This window comes from Bufo gargarizans, chromosome 4 (genome assembly GCF_014858855.1).
Source record: "Bufo gargarizans isolate SCDJY-AF-19 chromosome 4, ASM1485885v1, whole genome shotgun sequence".
Classification (NCBI taxonomy): domain Eukaryota; kingdom Metazoa; phylum Chordata; class Amphibia; order Anura; family Bufonidae; genus Bufo; species Bufo gargarizans.
Window position 1 is genome coordinate 480,765,525 of NC_058083.1, and position 14,978 is coordinate 480,780,502.

Here is a 14,978-nt window from a genome sequence, read left to right on the forward strand (position 1 = left end):
GCACATTGGGTTGCCCCATCAGTTGTTATGAAAAAGAATATGTATTTTTTATATTTGTTTTGGATTGATTTTCATATATATGTATACATATATGTATATATTAATGTAGTACAGGGATCTGAAGCGCAATTGCGTTGTACAGGTACCTCATACTACATAAAGATAGTAGTCATATACACTGGATTATACAATAATTCAGTGTAGAGGAACTACAATGGTAGTAATTATGACGCCTGCGCAGGTAGCCAACGTAGATTCAAAAGACAATTTTTATATTAGTTCTGTGAAAGGAAAAATTAAAAATTAAATACATGAAACCAAATCCGTATCATATAAATATTAGACCATAATACATGGTTAGCAGTGTACATTATACCGTGTGATAGATTGTGCCAGACCTATCCAGGGATTGGAAAAAAAGGGTAACATCCAACATATTCGTGCCTCTGTAAATGCACACATTGTGCCCACAGAGATCAAATATTGAAATTATTTAATATCTATCAGACCCCTCTTCACGGTAGAATATCTGCTAGGAAACCACTGCTAAGGACAGGCAACAAGCAGAAGAGACTTGTTTGGGCTAAAGAACACAAGGAATGGACATTAGACCAGTGGAAATCTGTGCTTTGGTCTGATGAGTCCAAATTTGAGATCTTTGGTTTCAACCACCGTGTCTTTGTGCGACGCAGAAAAGGTGAACGGTTGGACTCTACATGCCTGGTTCCCACCGTGAAGCATGGAGGAGGAGGTGTGATGGTGTGGGGGTGCTTTGCTGGTGACACTGTTGGGGATTTATTCAAAATTGAAGGCATACTGAGCCAGCATGGCTACCACAGCATCTTGCAGCGACATGCTATTCCATCTGGTTTGCGTTTAGTTGGACCATCATTTATTTTTCAACAGGACAATGACCCCAAACACACCTCCAGGCTGTGTAAGGGCTATTTGACCATGAAGGAGAGTGATGGGGTGCTGCGCCAGATGACCTGGCCTCCACAGTCACCGGACCTGAACCCAATCGAGATGGTTTGGGGTGAGCTGGACCGCAGAGTGAAGGCAAAAGGGCCAACAAGTGCTAAGCATCTCTGGGAACTCCTTCAAGACTGTTGGAAGACCATTTCAGGTGACTACCTCTTGAAGCTCATCAAGAGAATGCCAAGAGTGTGCAAAGCAGTAATCAAAGCAAAAGGTGGCTACTTTAAAGAACCTAGAATATGACATATTTTCAGTTGTTTCACACTTTTTTGTTATGTATATAATTCCACATGTGTTAATTCATAGTTTTTATGCCTTCAGTGTGAATCTACAATTTTCATAGTCATGAAAATAAAGAAAACAGGCATACTGAACCAGCATGGCTACCACAGCATCTTGCAGCGACATGCTATTCCATCTGGTTTGCGTTTAGTTGGACCATCATTTATTTTTCAACAGGACAATGACCCCAAACACACCTCCAGGCTGTGTAAGGGCTATTTGACCATGAAGGAGAGTGATGGGGTGCTGCGCCAGATGACCTGGCCTCCACAGTCACCGGACCTGAACCCAATCGAGATGGTTTGGGGTGAGCTGGACCGCAGAGTGAAGGCAAAAGGGCCAACAAGTGCTAAGCATCTCTGGGAACTCCTTCAAGACTGTTGGAAGACCATTTCAGGTGACTACCTCTTGAAGCTCATCAAGAGAATGCCAAGAGTGTGCAAAGCAGTAATCAAAGCAAAAGGTGGCTACTTTGAAGAACCTAGAATATGACATATTTTCAGTTGTTTCACACTTTTTTGTTATGTATATAATTCCACATGTGTTAATTCATAGTTTTGATGCCTTCAGTGTGAATCTACAATTTTCATAGTCATGAAAATAAAGAAAACTCTTTGAATGAGAAGGTGTGTCCAAACTTTTGGTCTGTACTGTATATTAAAACTTCATTTTTGTCAGCAATGCAGGCTCATATGAACATGGGACCAACACGGATGTCTTCAGCTGCCAAGTGCACATGTAACAGGTCGGCCAGTGTCATAGGTACAAATCTGCCAACAGATGCCCTTTAAAACAAAAGTTTTATTAAATAAAAAAAATCTTCATGTTAAAAAATACACAATAATTATGTAATTTATCCCATACAGTGAACACCGTAAAAGAAAATTGGTGTTTTTTGCTGCAAAAAAAGAAAAAGAAATAAGTTATGTGTCCTGGGATGCAGCGATGCAAAAACATATTTTTTTAAAAAAATAGTAAATGCAGAAAACACTGTGGGGGTCATTTATCAAACTGGTGTAAAGTAGAACAGATTCCACCTTTCATTTTTGACAGCTCCTTTAGAAAATGAAAGGAGGAATCTGATTGGCTGCTATGGGCTACTAAGGCAGTTCTATTTTACACCAGTTTTATAAATTGCCCCCAATATTTATTTGGTATCACTGCAATCGTACTGACCCAGAGAATAAAGTTATGGTATTTAGGACGAAAATTGAACAATGGAAAATGTATAATTAGGGATGAGCGAATCGACTTCAGAAGAAACATGTGCATAATACTTTTGAATACTGTACGGAGCTACATACAGTATTAGAATGTATTTGCTCCTATGAGCCGAAGTTATTACTTACTTCGCATAACAACTTCATAAATAAATTTCTACTGTAAAAAAACATTTCCCGAACTCGGGTTCAGTTCCAATGTTTCATCCGAAGTCGATTCGCCTTATTCCTATTTATAATGTAAAAACTCAGTGGCACTATTGCTTTTTGACATCCCCCAAAGAAAGACTTAAAGGGGTTGTCCAACCCCTATAATGACCCCTTCCCCCCCACCCCCCGCAATGCCCGGGCCCTCGTATACATTATACTTACCTGCTCCCCTGCTCCAGATCCCTGAGCGGCCACCGTTGTATCGCGGGTGACACTAGGGAGATGCAGCGGCGGCCATGCGGGGATCAGAAGCGACGCGGGTGCCAGGGAGTGGGGTAAGTGTAATGTATAAGAAAAGCCCGGGCATTGGGATGTGGGGGGGGGGGGGTCATTATAGGTGTTAATTTAATATAAGTTAATTAGTAAGTGGTATACCCCAAAATGGCGCGATTAAAACTACAACTTGTTCTGCAAAAAAACAAGCCCTCGTATGGCTGCTTCGACGGAAAAATAAAAAAGTATAGTTCTTGGAACACAGTGATAAAAAGAGTGAAAACAATTGTTGGTCACTGACCCTGGGTTCACACCTGAGCGTTTTACAGCGCGTTCAAACGCGCTGTAAAACGCTTAAGACATGAAAACCAATGCTTCCCTATGGGAAGGGTTCACACCTGGGCGTTTTACAGCGCGTACGAACGCGCTGTAAAACGCCCGACGCTCAAACAAGTACTTGAGCTTCTTTGGGGCGTTTTGACGCGCGTTTGTGGCCATAGGACACTGCAGTCAATGACACAAACGCGCGTCAAACGCGCGTTTACTATTACCAAAAACGCGCATAAAAACGCGCGACAAAAACGCGCGTAAAACGCGCGTTTGAGGAACGCTCAGGTGTGAACCCAGGGTTAGGGATTAATGGCCTAGGAAGGTAAGCAGGAATGTATGGAGAGGCCAGGATACCACTTGTTGGATAATGCAATTTCTTGTGACGCAGAAACAGGCTCATTAACCCCTTCAGTATCAGGAAGATGTTGGTTTTTGCATTTTCATTTTTTTGCCTCCCCACCTTCCAAGAGCCATAACTTTTTTTCCATTTAGTTATGTAAATAATTTCTGCACCTTTTCTCATTGACATATGAATTTTTATTTTTAGGTTATTTTAGTATCTTTTTTTGTTTTATTATTTTTTTATACCCAAGAAAATGTAAAGAAAAAAAAGAAAGTAGTCTGTTTTTTTACATCTTTTGTTAATGGTACAATGTGCAGATTATCCCTATTCCATAACGATCGACTTGATATAGGGGTTACACAGGTGATGGTCGCCGGTTTTTTTCACATTTTGTGCTCCCCCCCCCCCCATAAGGCCATACAAGACCTTTGGGGGGCATTTAACCGCCTCCGGACCGCCTAACGCAGATGTGCGGTCCGGAGGCTGCAGCGCTGCGCACAGTCACGCATATACGTGTCATCTCGCGAGACGCGAGATGACATGCTTTGCCGGCCCGCGCATGCGCAGTTCGGGCCGGCATTTCGTCGAGAAGTATTTCGTCAGCCAATGATCGTGGCTGGCAGGTTGCTGATTTTTTAAAAATCCAATCAGAGTGCCAGATAGCAGATCATATTTGTAAATATGATCTGTTATATGGCTGCCTGCTCCTCTGCTGGTTCTTTTCGTCGGTTGGATCCAGCAGAGGAGCAGGCTTCACAGTGAGTACACCAAACATCACACTTTAGCCCCAGATCACCCCCTGCACCCCAATTAACCCTTTGATCACCCCTTTGATCGCCCCTGTCAATCACAAGTGAAAGGAAAAAAGTGATCAGTGCAAACTGTCACTTTTTTTTTTTCACTGGTATTGACCGTTAGGTTTCAGTATAGTTTAGGCCCCTTGGTTAGGTAGTTTAGGGATCAGTTAGCGCCCAGCCCACCGCACCGCAGTCCGTTATTCGCTGATTAGCGTATCGCTAATCAGCATTTGTACTTTTATAGTATCTGGAAGTGATCAAAACTGATCACGGTCAGATCTATAATTGTATTAGTGTCACTTCGCCCTCCACCCAAAACGCAGTGTTTGCCCGATCAGGCCTGATCGGTCGCCCACACGTGCGTTCACCCACGCCCGCCCCACCGCAGTGACGAAAAAATTATTTTTTTTTGATCACTGCACAATCACTTTACACGCACTGCGGCGATAAAAAAATCAGTTTTGATATTTTTTATCAACCGCAGCGGCCTCCGGTACTTCGCTAGCCTCCCCTTTGTAAGACAGGCTTGCTTTTTTTCTTGGGTAGTCTCAGGGAATACCCCTAAATTTAGTTGCCCAAAATGTCAAACAGGGGGTATTCTTCTGAAGAGGCCTACAGGCTTCTGACCCAGTCGGATGAGGAATGGGAACCCTCATCTGATGAATCCAGCGGGTCAGAATACGAACCTGTAGAAAGCAGTGGCTCTCTGACCCAAAGTTCGGACGAGGAGGCTGAGGTCCCTGATACCACCAGGCGTACCCGGCCCCGTGTCGCTAGACCGCAGGTTGCGCAGGATCCGCTTCAAGAGCAGCAGAGTGGGGCTGGTGCTGTCGGATTACGTGGTGAGGCATACACCAGCAGCCCAGCCCTCCCTGGACCTAGTACCAGCACTGCCGTAGAACATGGTGAAGTAGCGAGCACCAGAAGGGCAGTTGAAGCTGGTACGGTGGCATGTGCAGTAGTGACCCCGTCGCAGCCACCGCAAAGACGTGCCCGTAGAGCCCCTAGAGTCCCTGAGGTGCTGGCAAACCCTGATTGGCAGTCCCCAACTTCAGCCGCACCTGTAGTTTTCCCTTTCACCGCCCAGTCTGGAGTTCGGGTTGAGACAGCTCAGATCGGTTCGGCCCTGGGATTTTTTGAGCTGTTCTTGACTGCGGAGCTCTTAGACTTAGTTGTGGCAGAAACAAATCGGTATGCCACACAATTTATAACCGCTAACCCGGGAAGCTTTTATGCCCAGCCTTTCCGGTGGAAACCAGTCCAAGTTTCCGAAATTAAAACTTTTCTGGGCCTCCTCAACATGGGTCTAACTAAAAAGCATGAATTGCGGTCATATTGGTCCACGAACCCAATTCATCACATGCCCATGTTCTCTGCTGCTATGTCCAGGGCACGTTTTGAGGCCATCCTGCGTTTCCTGCACTTTAGTGACAACACCGCCTCCCGTCCCAGAGGCCACCCTGCTTTTGACCGGCTCCACAAAATTCGGCCCCTCATAGACCATTTCAACCTGAAATTTGCAGATTTGTATACCCCAGAGCAAAACATCTGCGTAGACGAGTCCCTGATACATTTTACCGGGCGCCTTGGCTTCAAACAATACATCCCAAGCAAGCGCGCCCGGTATGGGGTCAAATTGTATAAGCTCTGTGAAAGGGCCACAGGCTATACCCACAAATTTCGGATCTATGAGGGAAAAGATCAGACCCTGGAGCCGGTCGGTTGCCCTGACTACCTGGTGAGCAGTGGGAAGACAGTTTGGGACTTGGTGTCACCCTTATTCGGCAAGGGGTACCATCTTTATGTGGACAATTTTTACACAAGTGTGGCCCTCTTTAGGCATTTGTTTCTAGAACGGATTGGCGCCTGTGGTACCGCGCGAACTAGTCGCGCGGGCTTCCCCCAACGGCTCGTTAGCACCGCTCTTGCAAGGGGGTAGAGGGCCGCACTGTGTAACGAAGAACTGCTCGCGGTGAAATGGAGAGACAAGCGTGACGTTTACATGCTCTCCTCCATTCACGCAGACACGACAATACAAATTGAGCGAGCAACCCGTGTCATTGAAAAGCCCCTCTCAGTCCACGACTATAACCTTCACATGGGAGGGGTGGACTTCAATGACCAGATGTTGTCTCCGTATTTAGTTTCCCGCAGAACCAGACGCTGGTATAAGAAGGTGTCTGTATATTTGATTCAATTGGCTCTGTATAATAGTTTTGTTCTCTATAGTAAGGCTGGGAGAACTGGATCCTTCCTCAAATTTCAGGAAGAGATCATCGAGAACCTCCTGTACCCAGGAGGTTCCGTGGCCCCATCCACCAGTGTAGTTAGCCGTCTACACGAGCGACATTTCCCCAATGTCGTTCCTGGTACCTCAACCCAACAGTCACCCCGAAAAAGATGTCGTGTCTGTAGCAGGAGTGGAATAAGGCGTGACACCCGCTATTTCTGTCCTGACTGTCCTGACCACCCTGCCCTATGCTTTGGAGAGTGTTTCCGGAAGTACCACTCACAGGTAAACCTAGCATAGGGATCATCTCACCAGGACAGGCACACAGGGCTATTAGGGCCCATTCACTCACACAGCTGCTGCAAACGTCTCCTTTCACCTGGGACAAAGTGCATAACGCACTTCGCCACATCTTTGGGCGATTTGCGCTTTGCACATTGACCCATGGGGAAGGAGAGGTTTGTTCTATAAAGGTAAAAAAAAAAAAAAAAAAAAAGGTTAAGTTCAGTTAAAAAAGTTAAAGTTTATATGTTCTGTTGCAAAGTTAATAAAATTATTGCGTTGCGACCTGGTTTTTTTTTTTTTGTTTTTTTACCTTCCAGGTGGACCAACCGATCGACTAGCTGCAGCACCGATGTGCATTCTGACAGAAGCATTGCGCTGCTGTCAGATTACACGCAAGTCGGTGTATGCGGCGCTGCAAGATGAGATTTCTCCTCTGCAGTAAAAGATACGTTTGCCGATGCATACGAGCTGAGGAGGAGGCGGCGTTCCTATGCTTTGGCAAACACTTTGTATGTAAAAAAAATAAAAATAAAATCCCGGCAATGATTTATTCATCCACATCGATTGATGTGAATGGAGAAATCTGGTTTGCCAGGGCATACGAGCTAAGTGGGTATGGATGTTGGGCGGAGCTCCTATGTCCTGGCAGATGCCTTTCCCCTCCTTTTTTTTTTGGCAGAGATTTTTTCATCCACATTGATCGATGCGAATGAAGAAATCTGTGCCGTTCATTTTTTTCTTTCAGCCCAGAGGCTGAACGGAAAAAAAAATCTCATTACCTGTATGCTCAATATAAGGAGAATAGCAGAAACTCCTAATGCTGGCCATACATGTAATGATTGCGGAGACCCTCAAATGCCAGGGCAGTACAAACACCCCACAACTGACCCCATTTCGGAAAGAAGACACCCCAAGGTATTCGCTGAGGGGCATATTGAGTCCATGAAAGATTTAAATTTTTGTCCCAAGTTAGCGGAAAGTGAGACTTTGTGAGAAAAAAATAAAATAAATCAATTTCCGCTAACTTATGCAAAATAAAAAAAATTCTAGGAACTTGCCAGGCCCCTCATTGGATACCTTGGGGTGTCTTCTTTCCAAAGTGGGGTCACATGTGGGGTATTTATACTGCCCTGGCTTTTTAGGGGCCCTAAAGCGTGAGAAGAAGTCTGGGATCCAAATGTCTAAAAATGCCCTCCTAAAATGAATTTAGGCACCTTTGCACATCTAGGCTGCAAAAAAGTGTCACACATCTGGTATCGCCATACTCAGGAGAAGTTGGGGAATGTGTTTTGGGGTGTCATTTTACATATACCCATGCTGGGTGAGATAAATATCTTGGTCAAATGCCAACTTTGTATTAAAAAATTGGAAAAGTTGTCTTTTGCCAGGATATTTCTCTCACCCAGCATGGGTATATGTAAAATGACACCCCAAAACACATTCCCGAACTTCTCCTGAGTACGGCGATACCAGATGTGTGACACTTTTTTGCTGCCAAGGTGGGCAAAGGGGCACATATTCCAAAGTGCACCTTTCGGATTTCGCAGGCCATTTTTTACACATTTTGATTGCAAAGTACTTCTCACACATTAGGGCCCCTAAATTGCCAGGGCAGTATAACTACGCCACAAGTGACCCCATTTTGGAAAGAAGACACCCCAAGGTATTCCGTGAGGGGCATGGCGAGTTCCTAGAATTTTTTATTTTTTGTCGCAAGTTAGTGGAATATGAGACTTTGTAAGGAAAAAAAGAGAAAAAAAAAATCATCATTTTCCGCTAACTTGTGCCAAAAAAAAAAAAATTCTAGGAACTCGCCGTGCCCCTCACGGAATACCTTGGGGTGTCTTCTTTCCAAAATGGGGTCACTTGTGGCGTAGTTATACTGCCCTGGCAATTTAGGGGCCCTAATGTGTGAGAAGTACTTTGCAATCAAAATGTGTAAAAAATGGCCTGCGAAATCCGAAAGGTGCATTTTGGAATGTGGGCCCCTTTGCCCACCTTGGCAGCAAAAAAGTGTGACAGATCTGGTATCGCCGTACTCAGGAGAAGTTGGGGAATGTGTTTTGGGGTGTCATTTTACATATACCCATGCTGGGTGAGAGAAATATCCTGGCAAAAGACAACTTTTCCAATTTTTTAATACAAAGTTGGCATTTGACCAAGATATTTATCTCACCCAGCATGGGTATATGTAAAATGACACCCCAAAACACATTCCCCAACTTCTCCTGAGTACGGCGATACCAGATCTGTCACACTTTTTTGCTGCCAAGGTGGGCAAAGGGGCCCACATTCCAAAATGCACCTTTCGGATTTCGCAGGCCATTTTTTACACATTTTGATTGCAAAGTACTTCTCACACATTAGGGCCCCTAAATTGCCAGGGCAGTATAACTACGCCACAAGTGACCCCATTTTGGAAAGAAGACACCCCAAGGTATTCCGTGAGGGGCATGGCGAGTTCCTAGAATTTTTTATTTTTGTCGCAAGTTAGTGGAATATGAGACTTTGTAAGGAAAAAAGAGAAAGAAAAAAAAATCATCATTTTCCGCTAACTTGTGACAAAAAAATAAAAAATTCTAGGAACTCGCCGTGCCCCTCACGGAATACCTTGGGGTGTCTTCTTTCCAAAATGGGGTCACTTGTGGGGTAGTTATACTGCCCTTGCCAACGGTTCTACCTACAGATACAACAAAGGTATCATTTTGAGCAGCATGATCAACCCTACCAGGAAGCATGCCTGTTCATGCTGACAGATGCTCGTTAACATTACATTTTGTTTAATTGAGTGATTTCTCCTGTAACGGGCGGCGGGCGCACTGTATAGAATGAGGGGCAAGGCAGAAATAATAAAAAAACATCCCTTCCTTCTTTATTGGGAATCCTGCGGTTACTGACAATTAGCGTGCAGCAGCAAATTCTTCAAGGAGCGTTCAGAAACATCCTTGCAGAAATACGTGCTGAGTGCCCGGATGTATATAGTCAACTGGTGGTCGGCAAATTATAGCAACCGCAAACAAAACCGTATTGTGTACAGATAATGCCATGCATAGCCAGACACTTGACAGACCGCTTCCACTTACAGTGGGGTCCATCCAGTTATGCAGAGGTCTGTCGTTCGCCTTGTGTACACAGCCTCTTATCTGAAAACACTCGGGCAGATTTATCAAAACTGTTGTGAAGAAAAATTGGCTTAGTTGCCCATAGCAACCATTCAGATTCCAGCTAAAGGAAAATGAAAACTGAAATCCGACTGGTTGCTATGGGCAACTAAGCCAGTTTTCCTTTACATCTATCTAGGCAAGAGGGGAGATTACAGAGACTTCACCGACAGGTCCTGGAAGTCTACAATTAAAGCATTGCGCCGGGTTAAGTGGGTGCATGAACGGGCAGGATACAGGAGCGGTAATGTACTCTATATAAAGCACAGCAATTGATTATTACCACAACTGTGGATGTTAATGATTCTTTCATGAACATTATTTTTGCTACAACTGACGCAAGTTCATAGTACAAGTATAACTTATAGCCACAAGTATCGTTTGGACTATTTCGGCTTAACAGCCCCGCCCCCCTAAGATTTGTGACGCCCAATTCAATCAATTATTAATTAAGGCTCTGTTCACACTTCTGGAGTATAACTGCTCATCTGGAAGCCAGATACATCTCTCCTGCCAGAGATCACACTTCACCTACAATTATAAATTGCACTCAAATGCTTCACTGTCCCTTTAAACGTTTGCTCCTAAACTACATTTCCCATGATGCCCTCCTCCGGACGTGCGTCGTGACGTTCCATGTACTGGTTCTCTCCTCTGTGTTTATGGCCGTGCGTGCTGACGTCACCGGGCAGCGATTCCTTCGCCTCTAGCAGTCCCTCCGTTGTCGTTGCTGCCGCTGTGTAGCAGTTCCTGCCTTGCAGCCAGTGTGCTCTGCCGGGCGGCCCCGTCCAGACCCGGGATTCTGGAGAACGACGCCTCCCCGACCGCCATATTTGCTGTTGCTTCGCTGCCATCATTGGTATTGTTCCGGGGGAGCAGACCAGCTTCGTCGTGACAGGCCTGTGACTTGTGCTGTCGTCCGCGGAGAGGAGCGCCGCACTCTGCCCTGTATCGCTGTAAGTCACGGAGACGACCCCTGGGTGCTGGCCGCCCAGCGTGGTCCTACTGCCCGCCTGATGCACCTCCGGGGCCCACGTCCTGCTGTCAGCTGCTCCCAGCCATTGTTAATGAGACAGGCTTTGTTCTCCCCTTCCTGATGTGATGTCTCCAGCCTGCTGCCCATAGTTGGGGGGTGGTGACCCCCCAATCCTGTCCCTTTCACCTAATTCACCCCCATATTAACGCCATGTGAATAACATCCTGTACGAACCGCCATCGTGTGCCGCCTGGATTCACGCAATTCCGCCACCATGTCCAGGCTGCTCCTGTTTTTCTACATTTTAGAAATGGGGAGGTGGGATGCACTGTGGGACTGTGAACCTCAGGCTTCACCTGTCATAGTCACCCCACGTCTCTGGATTTTGGCGCACAGACGAAGGCGGTCGGTGACGGTATTGATGCATGCCCCTTGCCTGTGCTGTCCTAGACCGGGGCCCGCCTGATCATCGCCAGATATTGCGTTGTTACGTTTCCAGAAGCTTTGAATAATTTTGCTATTTTTGGTGGAAATTAACGAGCTCGTAATGGGGCGACGTAATCGTGACACACGAGTAACCGGCCTGTAGGCATAGCGAATGTCCCCCACAATGCAATGCTTGGTCACGTTCATTGTCTTCTGGCTCTTGATTGGCATTGGTGTCATATTTTTGGCTGGGTGTAGAGGACGCTGCCATTCTGTGAACGTTACGTTTTTGCGGATGGTGGACCGTTGTTTGATATCTCTGCACGTGTATGATTGCTGTATAGCAGGAGTAGGCAACGTCCAGCGCACCAGCTGTTGTTAAACTACGACTCCCAGCATGCATACTTGCTCTGCTCTTTTCAGACCTCCCGTAGATATGAATGGAGCATGCTGGGATTTGTAGTTTTACAACAGCTGGAGTAGCATGGACGATGAGAGGCCGGTCATCGCCGTGGTCCTCACACACCATAATTTATTACTTGTTTCCACGCCAGACCTGTCTACCGCTCCCGGCACACGAAAGGTTATTGCGTCCTGTACTGTGCGTAGGGTGGTCTTTGCCGCGAGTTTGTTCAGGCTGCGTTGGGTATCGGAGAATCCTGGAGGAAAGCGAGACCCAGCTACCTCTAGGCAAAGGAAGGGTTAAGTTCCGCTGTGTTGATGAATTCGGAGAGTCCCACGCTGCCCCCTCTGGAGGGGCTTACATCTGTCTTCCTTGGCAGGACCGCAAGTCTTTGTCACGAAGGCTGTTGGCTTTTGGAGATTCTTCCCGGACATATGCTCCCTCCCCCGGCGTTCGCTGTTCCTCTCCCGGAGTGTCAGGGGGGTCCTTCCTTTTATTTTGCGGCTTTGTTTGTGTTTTTATGGTAATTTGGGGTTTTTCGTTCTGTTTAGTCTCTTGCTGTATTTTGTCCCAGGTTTCTTGTCCTTCTGGTTCGCCTGTTATTTAGAAGTGTCAAAAGTTTGACAATAACCACGGAGGAAGGCCTCTTGCACACAAACGTATTTTCTTTCCGTGTCCATTCCGTTTTCTGGCGGACCTCTAGAAATGAACGTACACCGATGCAAAAATCCAGTTGTGTGCATGGGGCCAATTGCATCTACCTTCTAAGGCCCCATGCACATGAAGGCTCGTTCACACGAACGTGTGAAGCCCGTGCTGTGGACTGCAAATTGCGGTCCGCAATGCACGAGCACTGTCTGTGGGGTCCGCGATCCTTCCGTTCCGCAAAGAGATACAGCAAGTTCTATCTTTTTGCGGTGCGGAAGCACGGAATGGAACCCCAGAAAGCACTCCGTACTGTTCCATTCTTCCTTTCTGCATCTCCGGATTTGCGGACCCATTGAAATTGATGGGTTCGCATCCGTGATGCGGATCGGCCACGGAACGGTGCATGTGTGTTGCAGATCAGCAAATGCGGTCCGCAATACGGCACCGGGCAGCACACGTTCGTGTGAACGAGCCCTGACTGTGTATTTTTTGCACGTTGGATGCGGACACATTGAACAGGGCCACTAAAAATGCTGTCTGCATCCACGTGTCCGAGCCACAGTGCCACAAAAAAATAGAACATCTCCTATTCTTGACAGTTTTGTGGACAAGGATAGGACGTGTCTACAGAAGGGACAAAGAAGATGGCGGCATGCACACAGCCGGGATCCGTGGGGCCAAAATCTCTGGCAACAAGGTGTTAGTGTCTGTGAAGTGGCAAGATGGTCCAGCAGACCTACGGAAGGTCCCTTGTTGTCCATGCTGTGCGCTGCGCTGAAGAGATGCCTACCCTGAAGTGTTGAATTAGTGAGAGCCGTTGTACACGCGCCCCTAGGGCGTTTCCGTCTCGGCAGCATATTGGACAATTGTTTTCCTGGCTTTACATATGTTCATACATATATCAGCATATAGCGGGGGCTCGGTCACGCCGCCTGTCCCGCTGCTGGGATTGTTGCTACTTGTGACATGATGGACACACATGGTGTGCTGGCTGATGGATTTCCACCATGTGGTACACAGGCTGTAGCGTCAGGCTCATCCTCCGTGTGTCACCTATGTAGATAACCAGACATGGGATTTACACTCGTCGCCCTGGGACCTCTGCACCTGGGACTTGGTCAGCTCTGTATTGTGGCTTGAGCAGACGGCAGTCCATGCTTCTAGGGGAGAATACCGCCATATGGCATCCAGTGAGACTCGTCACCATTTTTTTTCTGTTGGATTTGTACATAATTAAATGGGTTCTGCACTCTGTTTAAACTGATGATCTATCCTCTGGATAGATCAGCATCTGACCGGTGGGGGTCCGACACCCGGCAGGACCCCGCCGATCAGCTGTTTGAGAAGGCAGCGACGTTCCAGCAGCACCACGGCCTTCTCACTGTTTACCGCCTGCCCAGTGACGTCACGACTAGTATCAATGGCCTGGGCGCGGCTAAGCTCCATTCAAGAAAAATAGAACATGTCCTATACTTGTCCGCAATTTTTTATTAAGTGTCGGCGATGTGCAGTCCACAAAATGCGGAACGCACATCGCCGGTGTCTGTGTTTTGCGGATCCACGGATTTGTGGATCTGCAAAACACACACACGGACGTGTGAATGGACCCTAAGGGCCAGCTGTTCCGTTCTGCAAAATATGGAATGTACACGGATGTCATCTGGATTTTTTGCAGATCCGTTATTTGTGGACCGCAAAATACATACAGTCGTGTGCATGAGCCCTTAATCTGAGCTGTTAAGTTCAGAAGGAGTTCAGCCTTGAGTTGAATTCTAAGGACCCTTCATACACATAAACGTCGTCCAAAACCGCTGATTTCGGCAAAGCCAGACGATTATCTTATGGGTTTGGAGGAGTTCCAACTTCTCCCCGAAAGACCGTTTTGGAGGAAGGTAGGTGTCTGTTAAATTTCAATCCCTGGTCGGTCGTTTGTTCCCTGGGAAGATAGGCCACCAGCATCTTACTCCTCTCTCACCGTGGAGAACACATGCATGCTCGGCCAGACTGTGTGCACATGTGTGGGGGTTGGTGGGAATAGCTGTTTGGCTGACAGCCATTGAGTGTTTGTGTTATATAGCCTTCAGCACGGGTGGTATGAATACATAAGAACGGATGTATAGTCTTCGGAAATGACATGAAGCGACTTGCAATGTGACGTCCATGATCTTATTTAGAATTGGGTCTTATATGTCAGCTCTCTGACCCGTTTCCTTCCTGTCTGATAGTCTCTCTATTTTCTCCTTAGAGAAAACGTCTTTCCTGTTCGTGAGAAATTTCTTGTTTGTTTTTATTAGTACTTTTGGCTCTAGTTTATGGATCACCCACCATTTCTAAGGATACTTGCCCAGACTGTGGCTGTATAAGAGCCTTAAAGGGGTTCTCAGCTTATTAATATCAAATTGGCTGGGGTCCTTCACCCAGCACCACCGCCGATCAGCTGTATGAAGAGAACGCAGCGCTCGTACAAGCTCTGTGT

The 14,978-nt window shown here is 46.5% G+C and overlaps 1 protein-coding gene across 1 annotated transcript in view; it reads left to right on the plus strand.

The window, feature by feature from the left end:
* Positions 1–10,318: 10,318 nt before the first annotated feature.
* PELI1 (pellino E3 ubiquitin protein ligase 1) overlaps positions 10,319–14,978 on the plus strand; it is a 38,457-nt gene continuing 33,797 nt past the window's right edge. The window contains exon 1 of the mRNA XM_044291848.1: positions 10,319–11,005. The gene's annotated coding sequence lies outside the window, so the exon portion shown is untranslated. The remainder of the gene's footprint in view (positions 11,006–14,978) is intronic.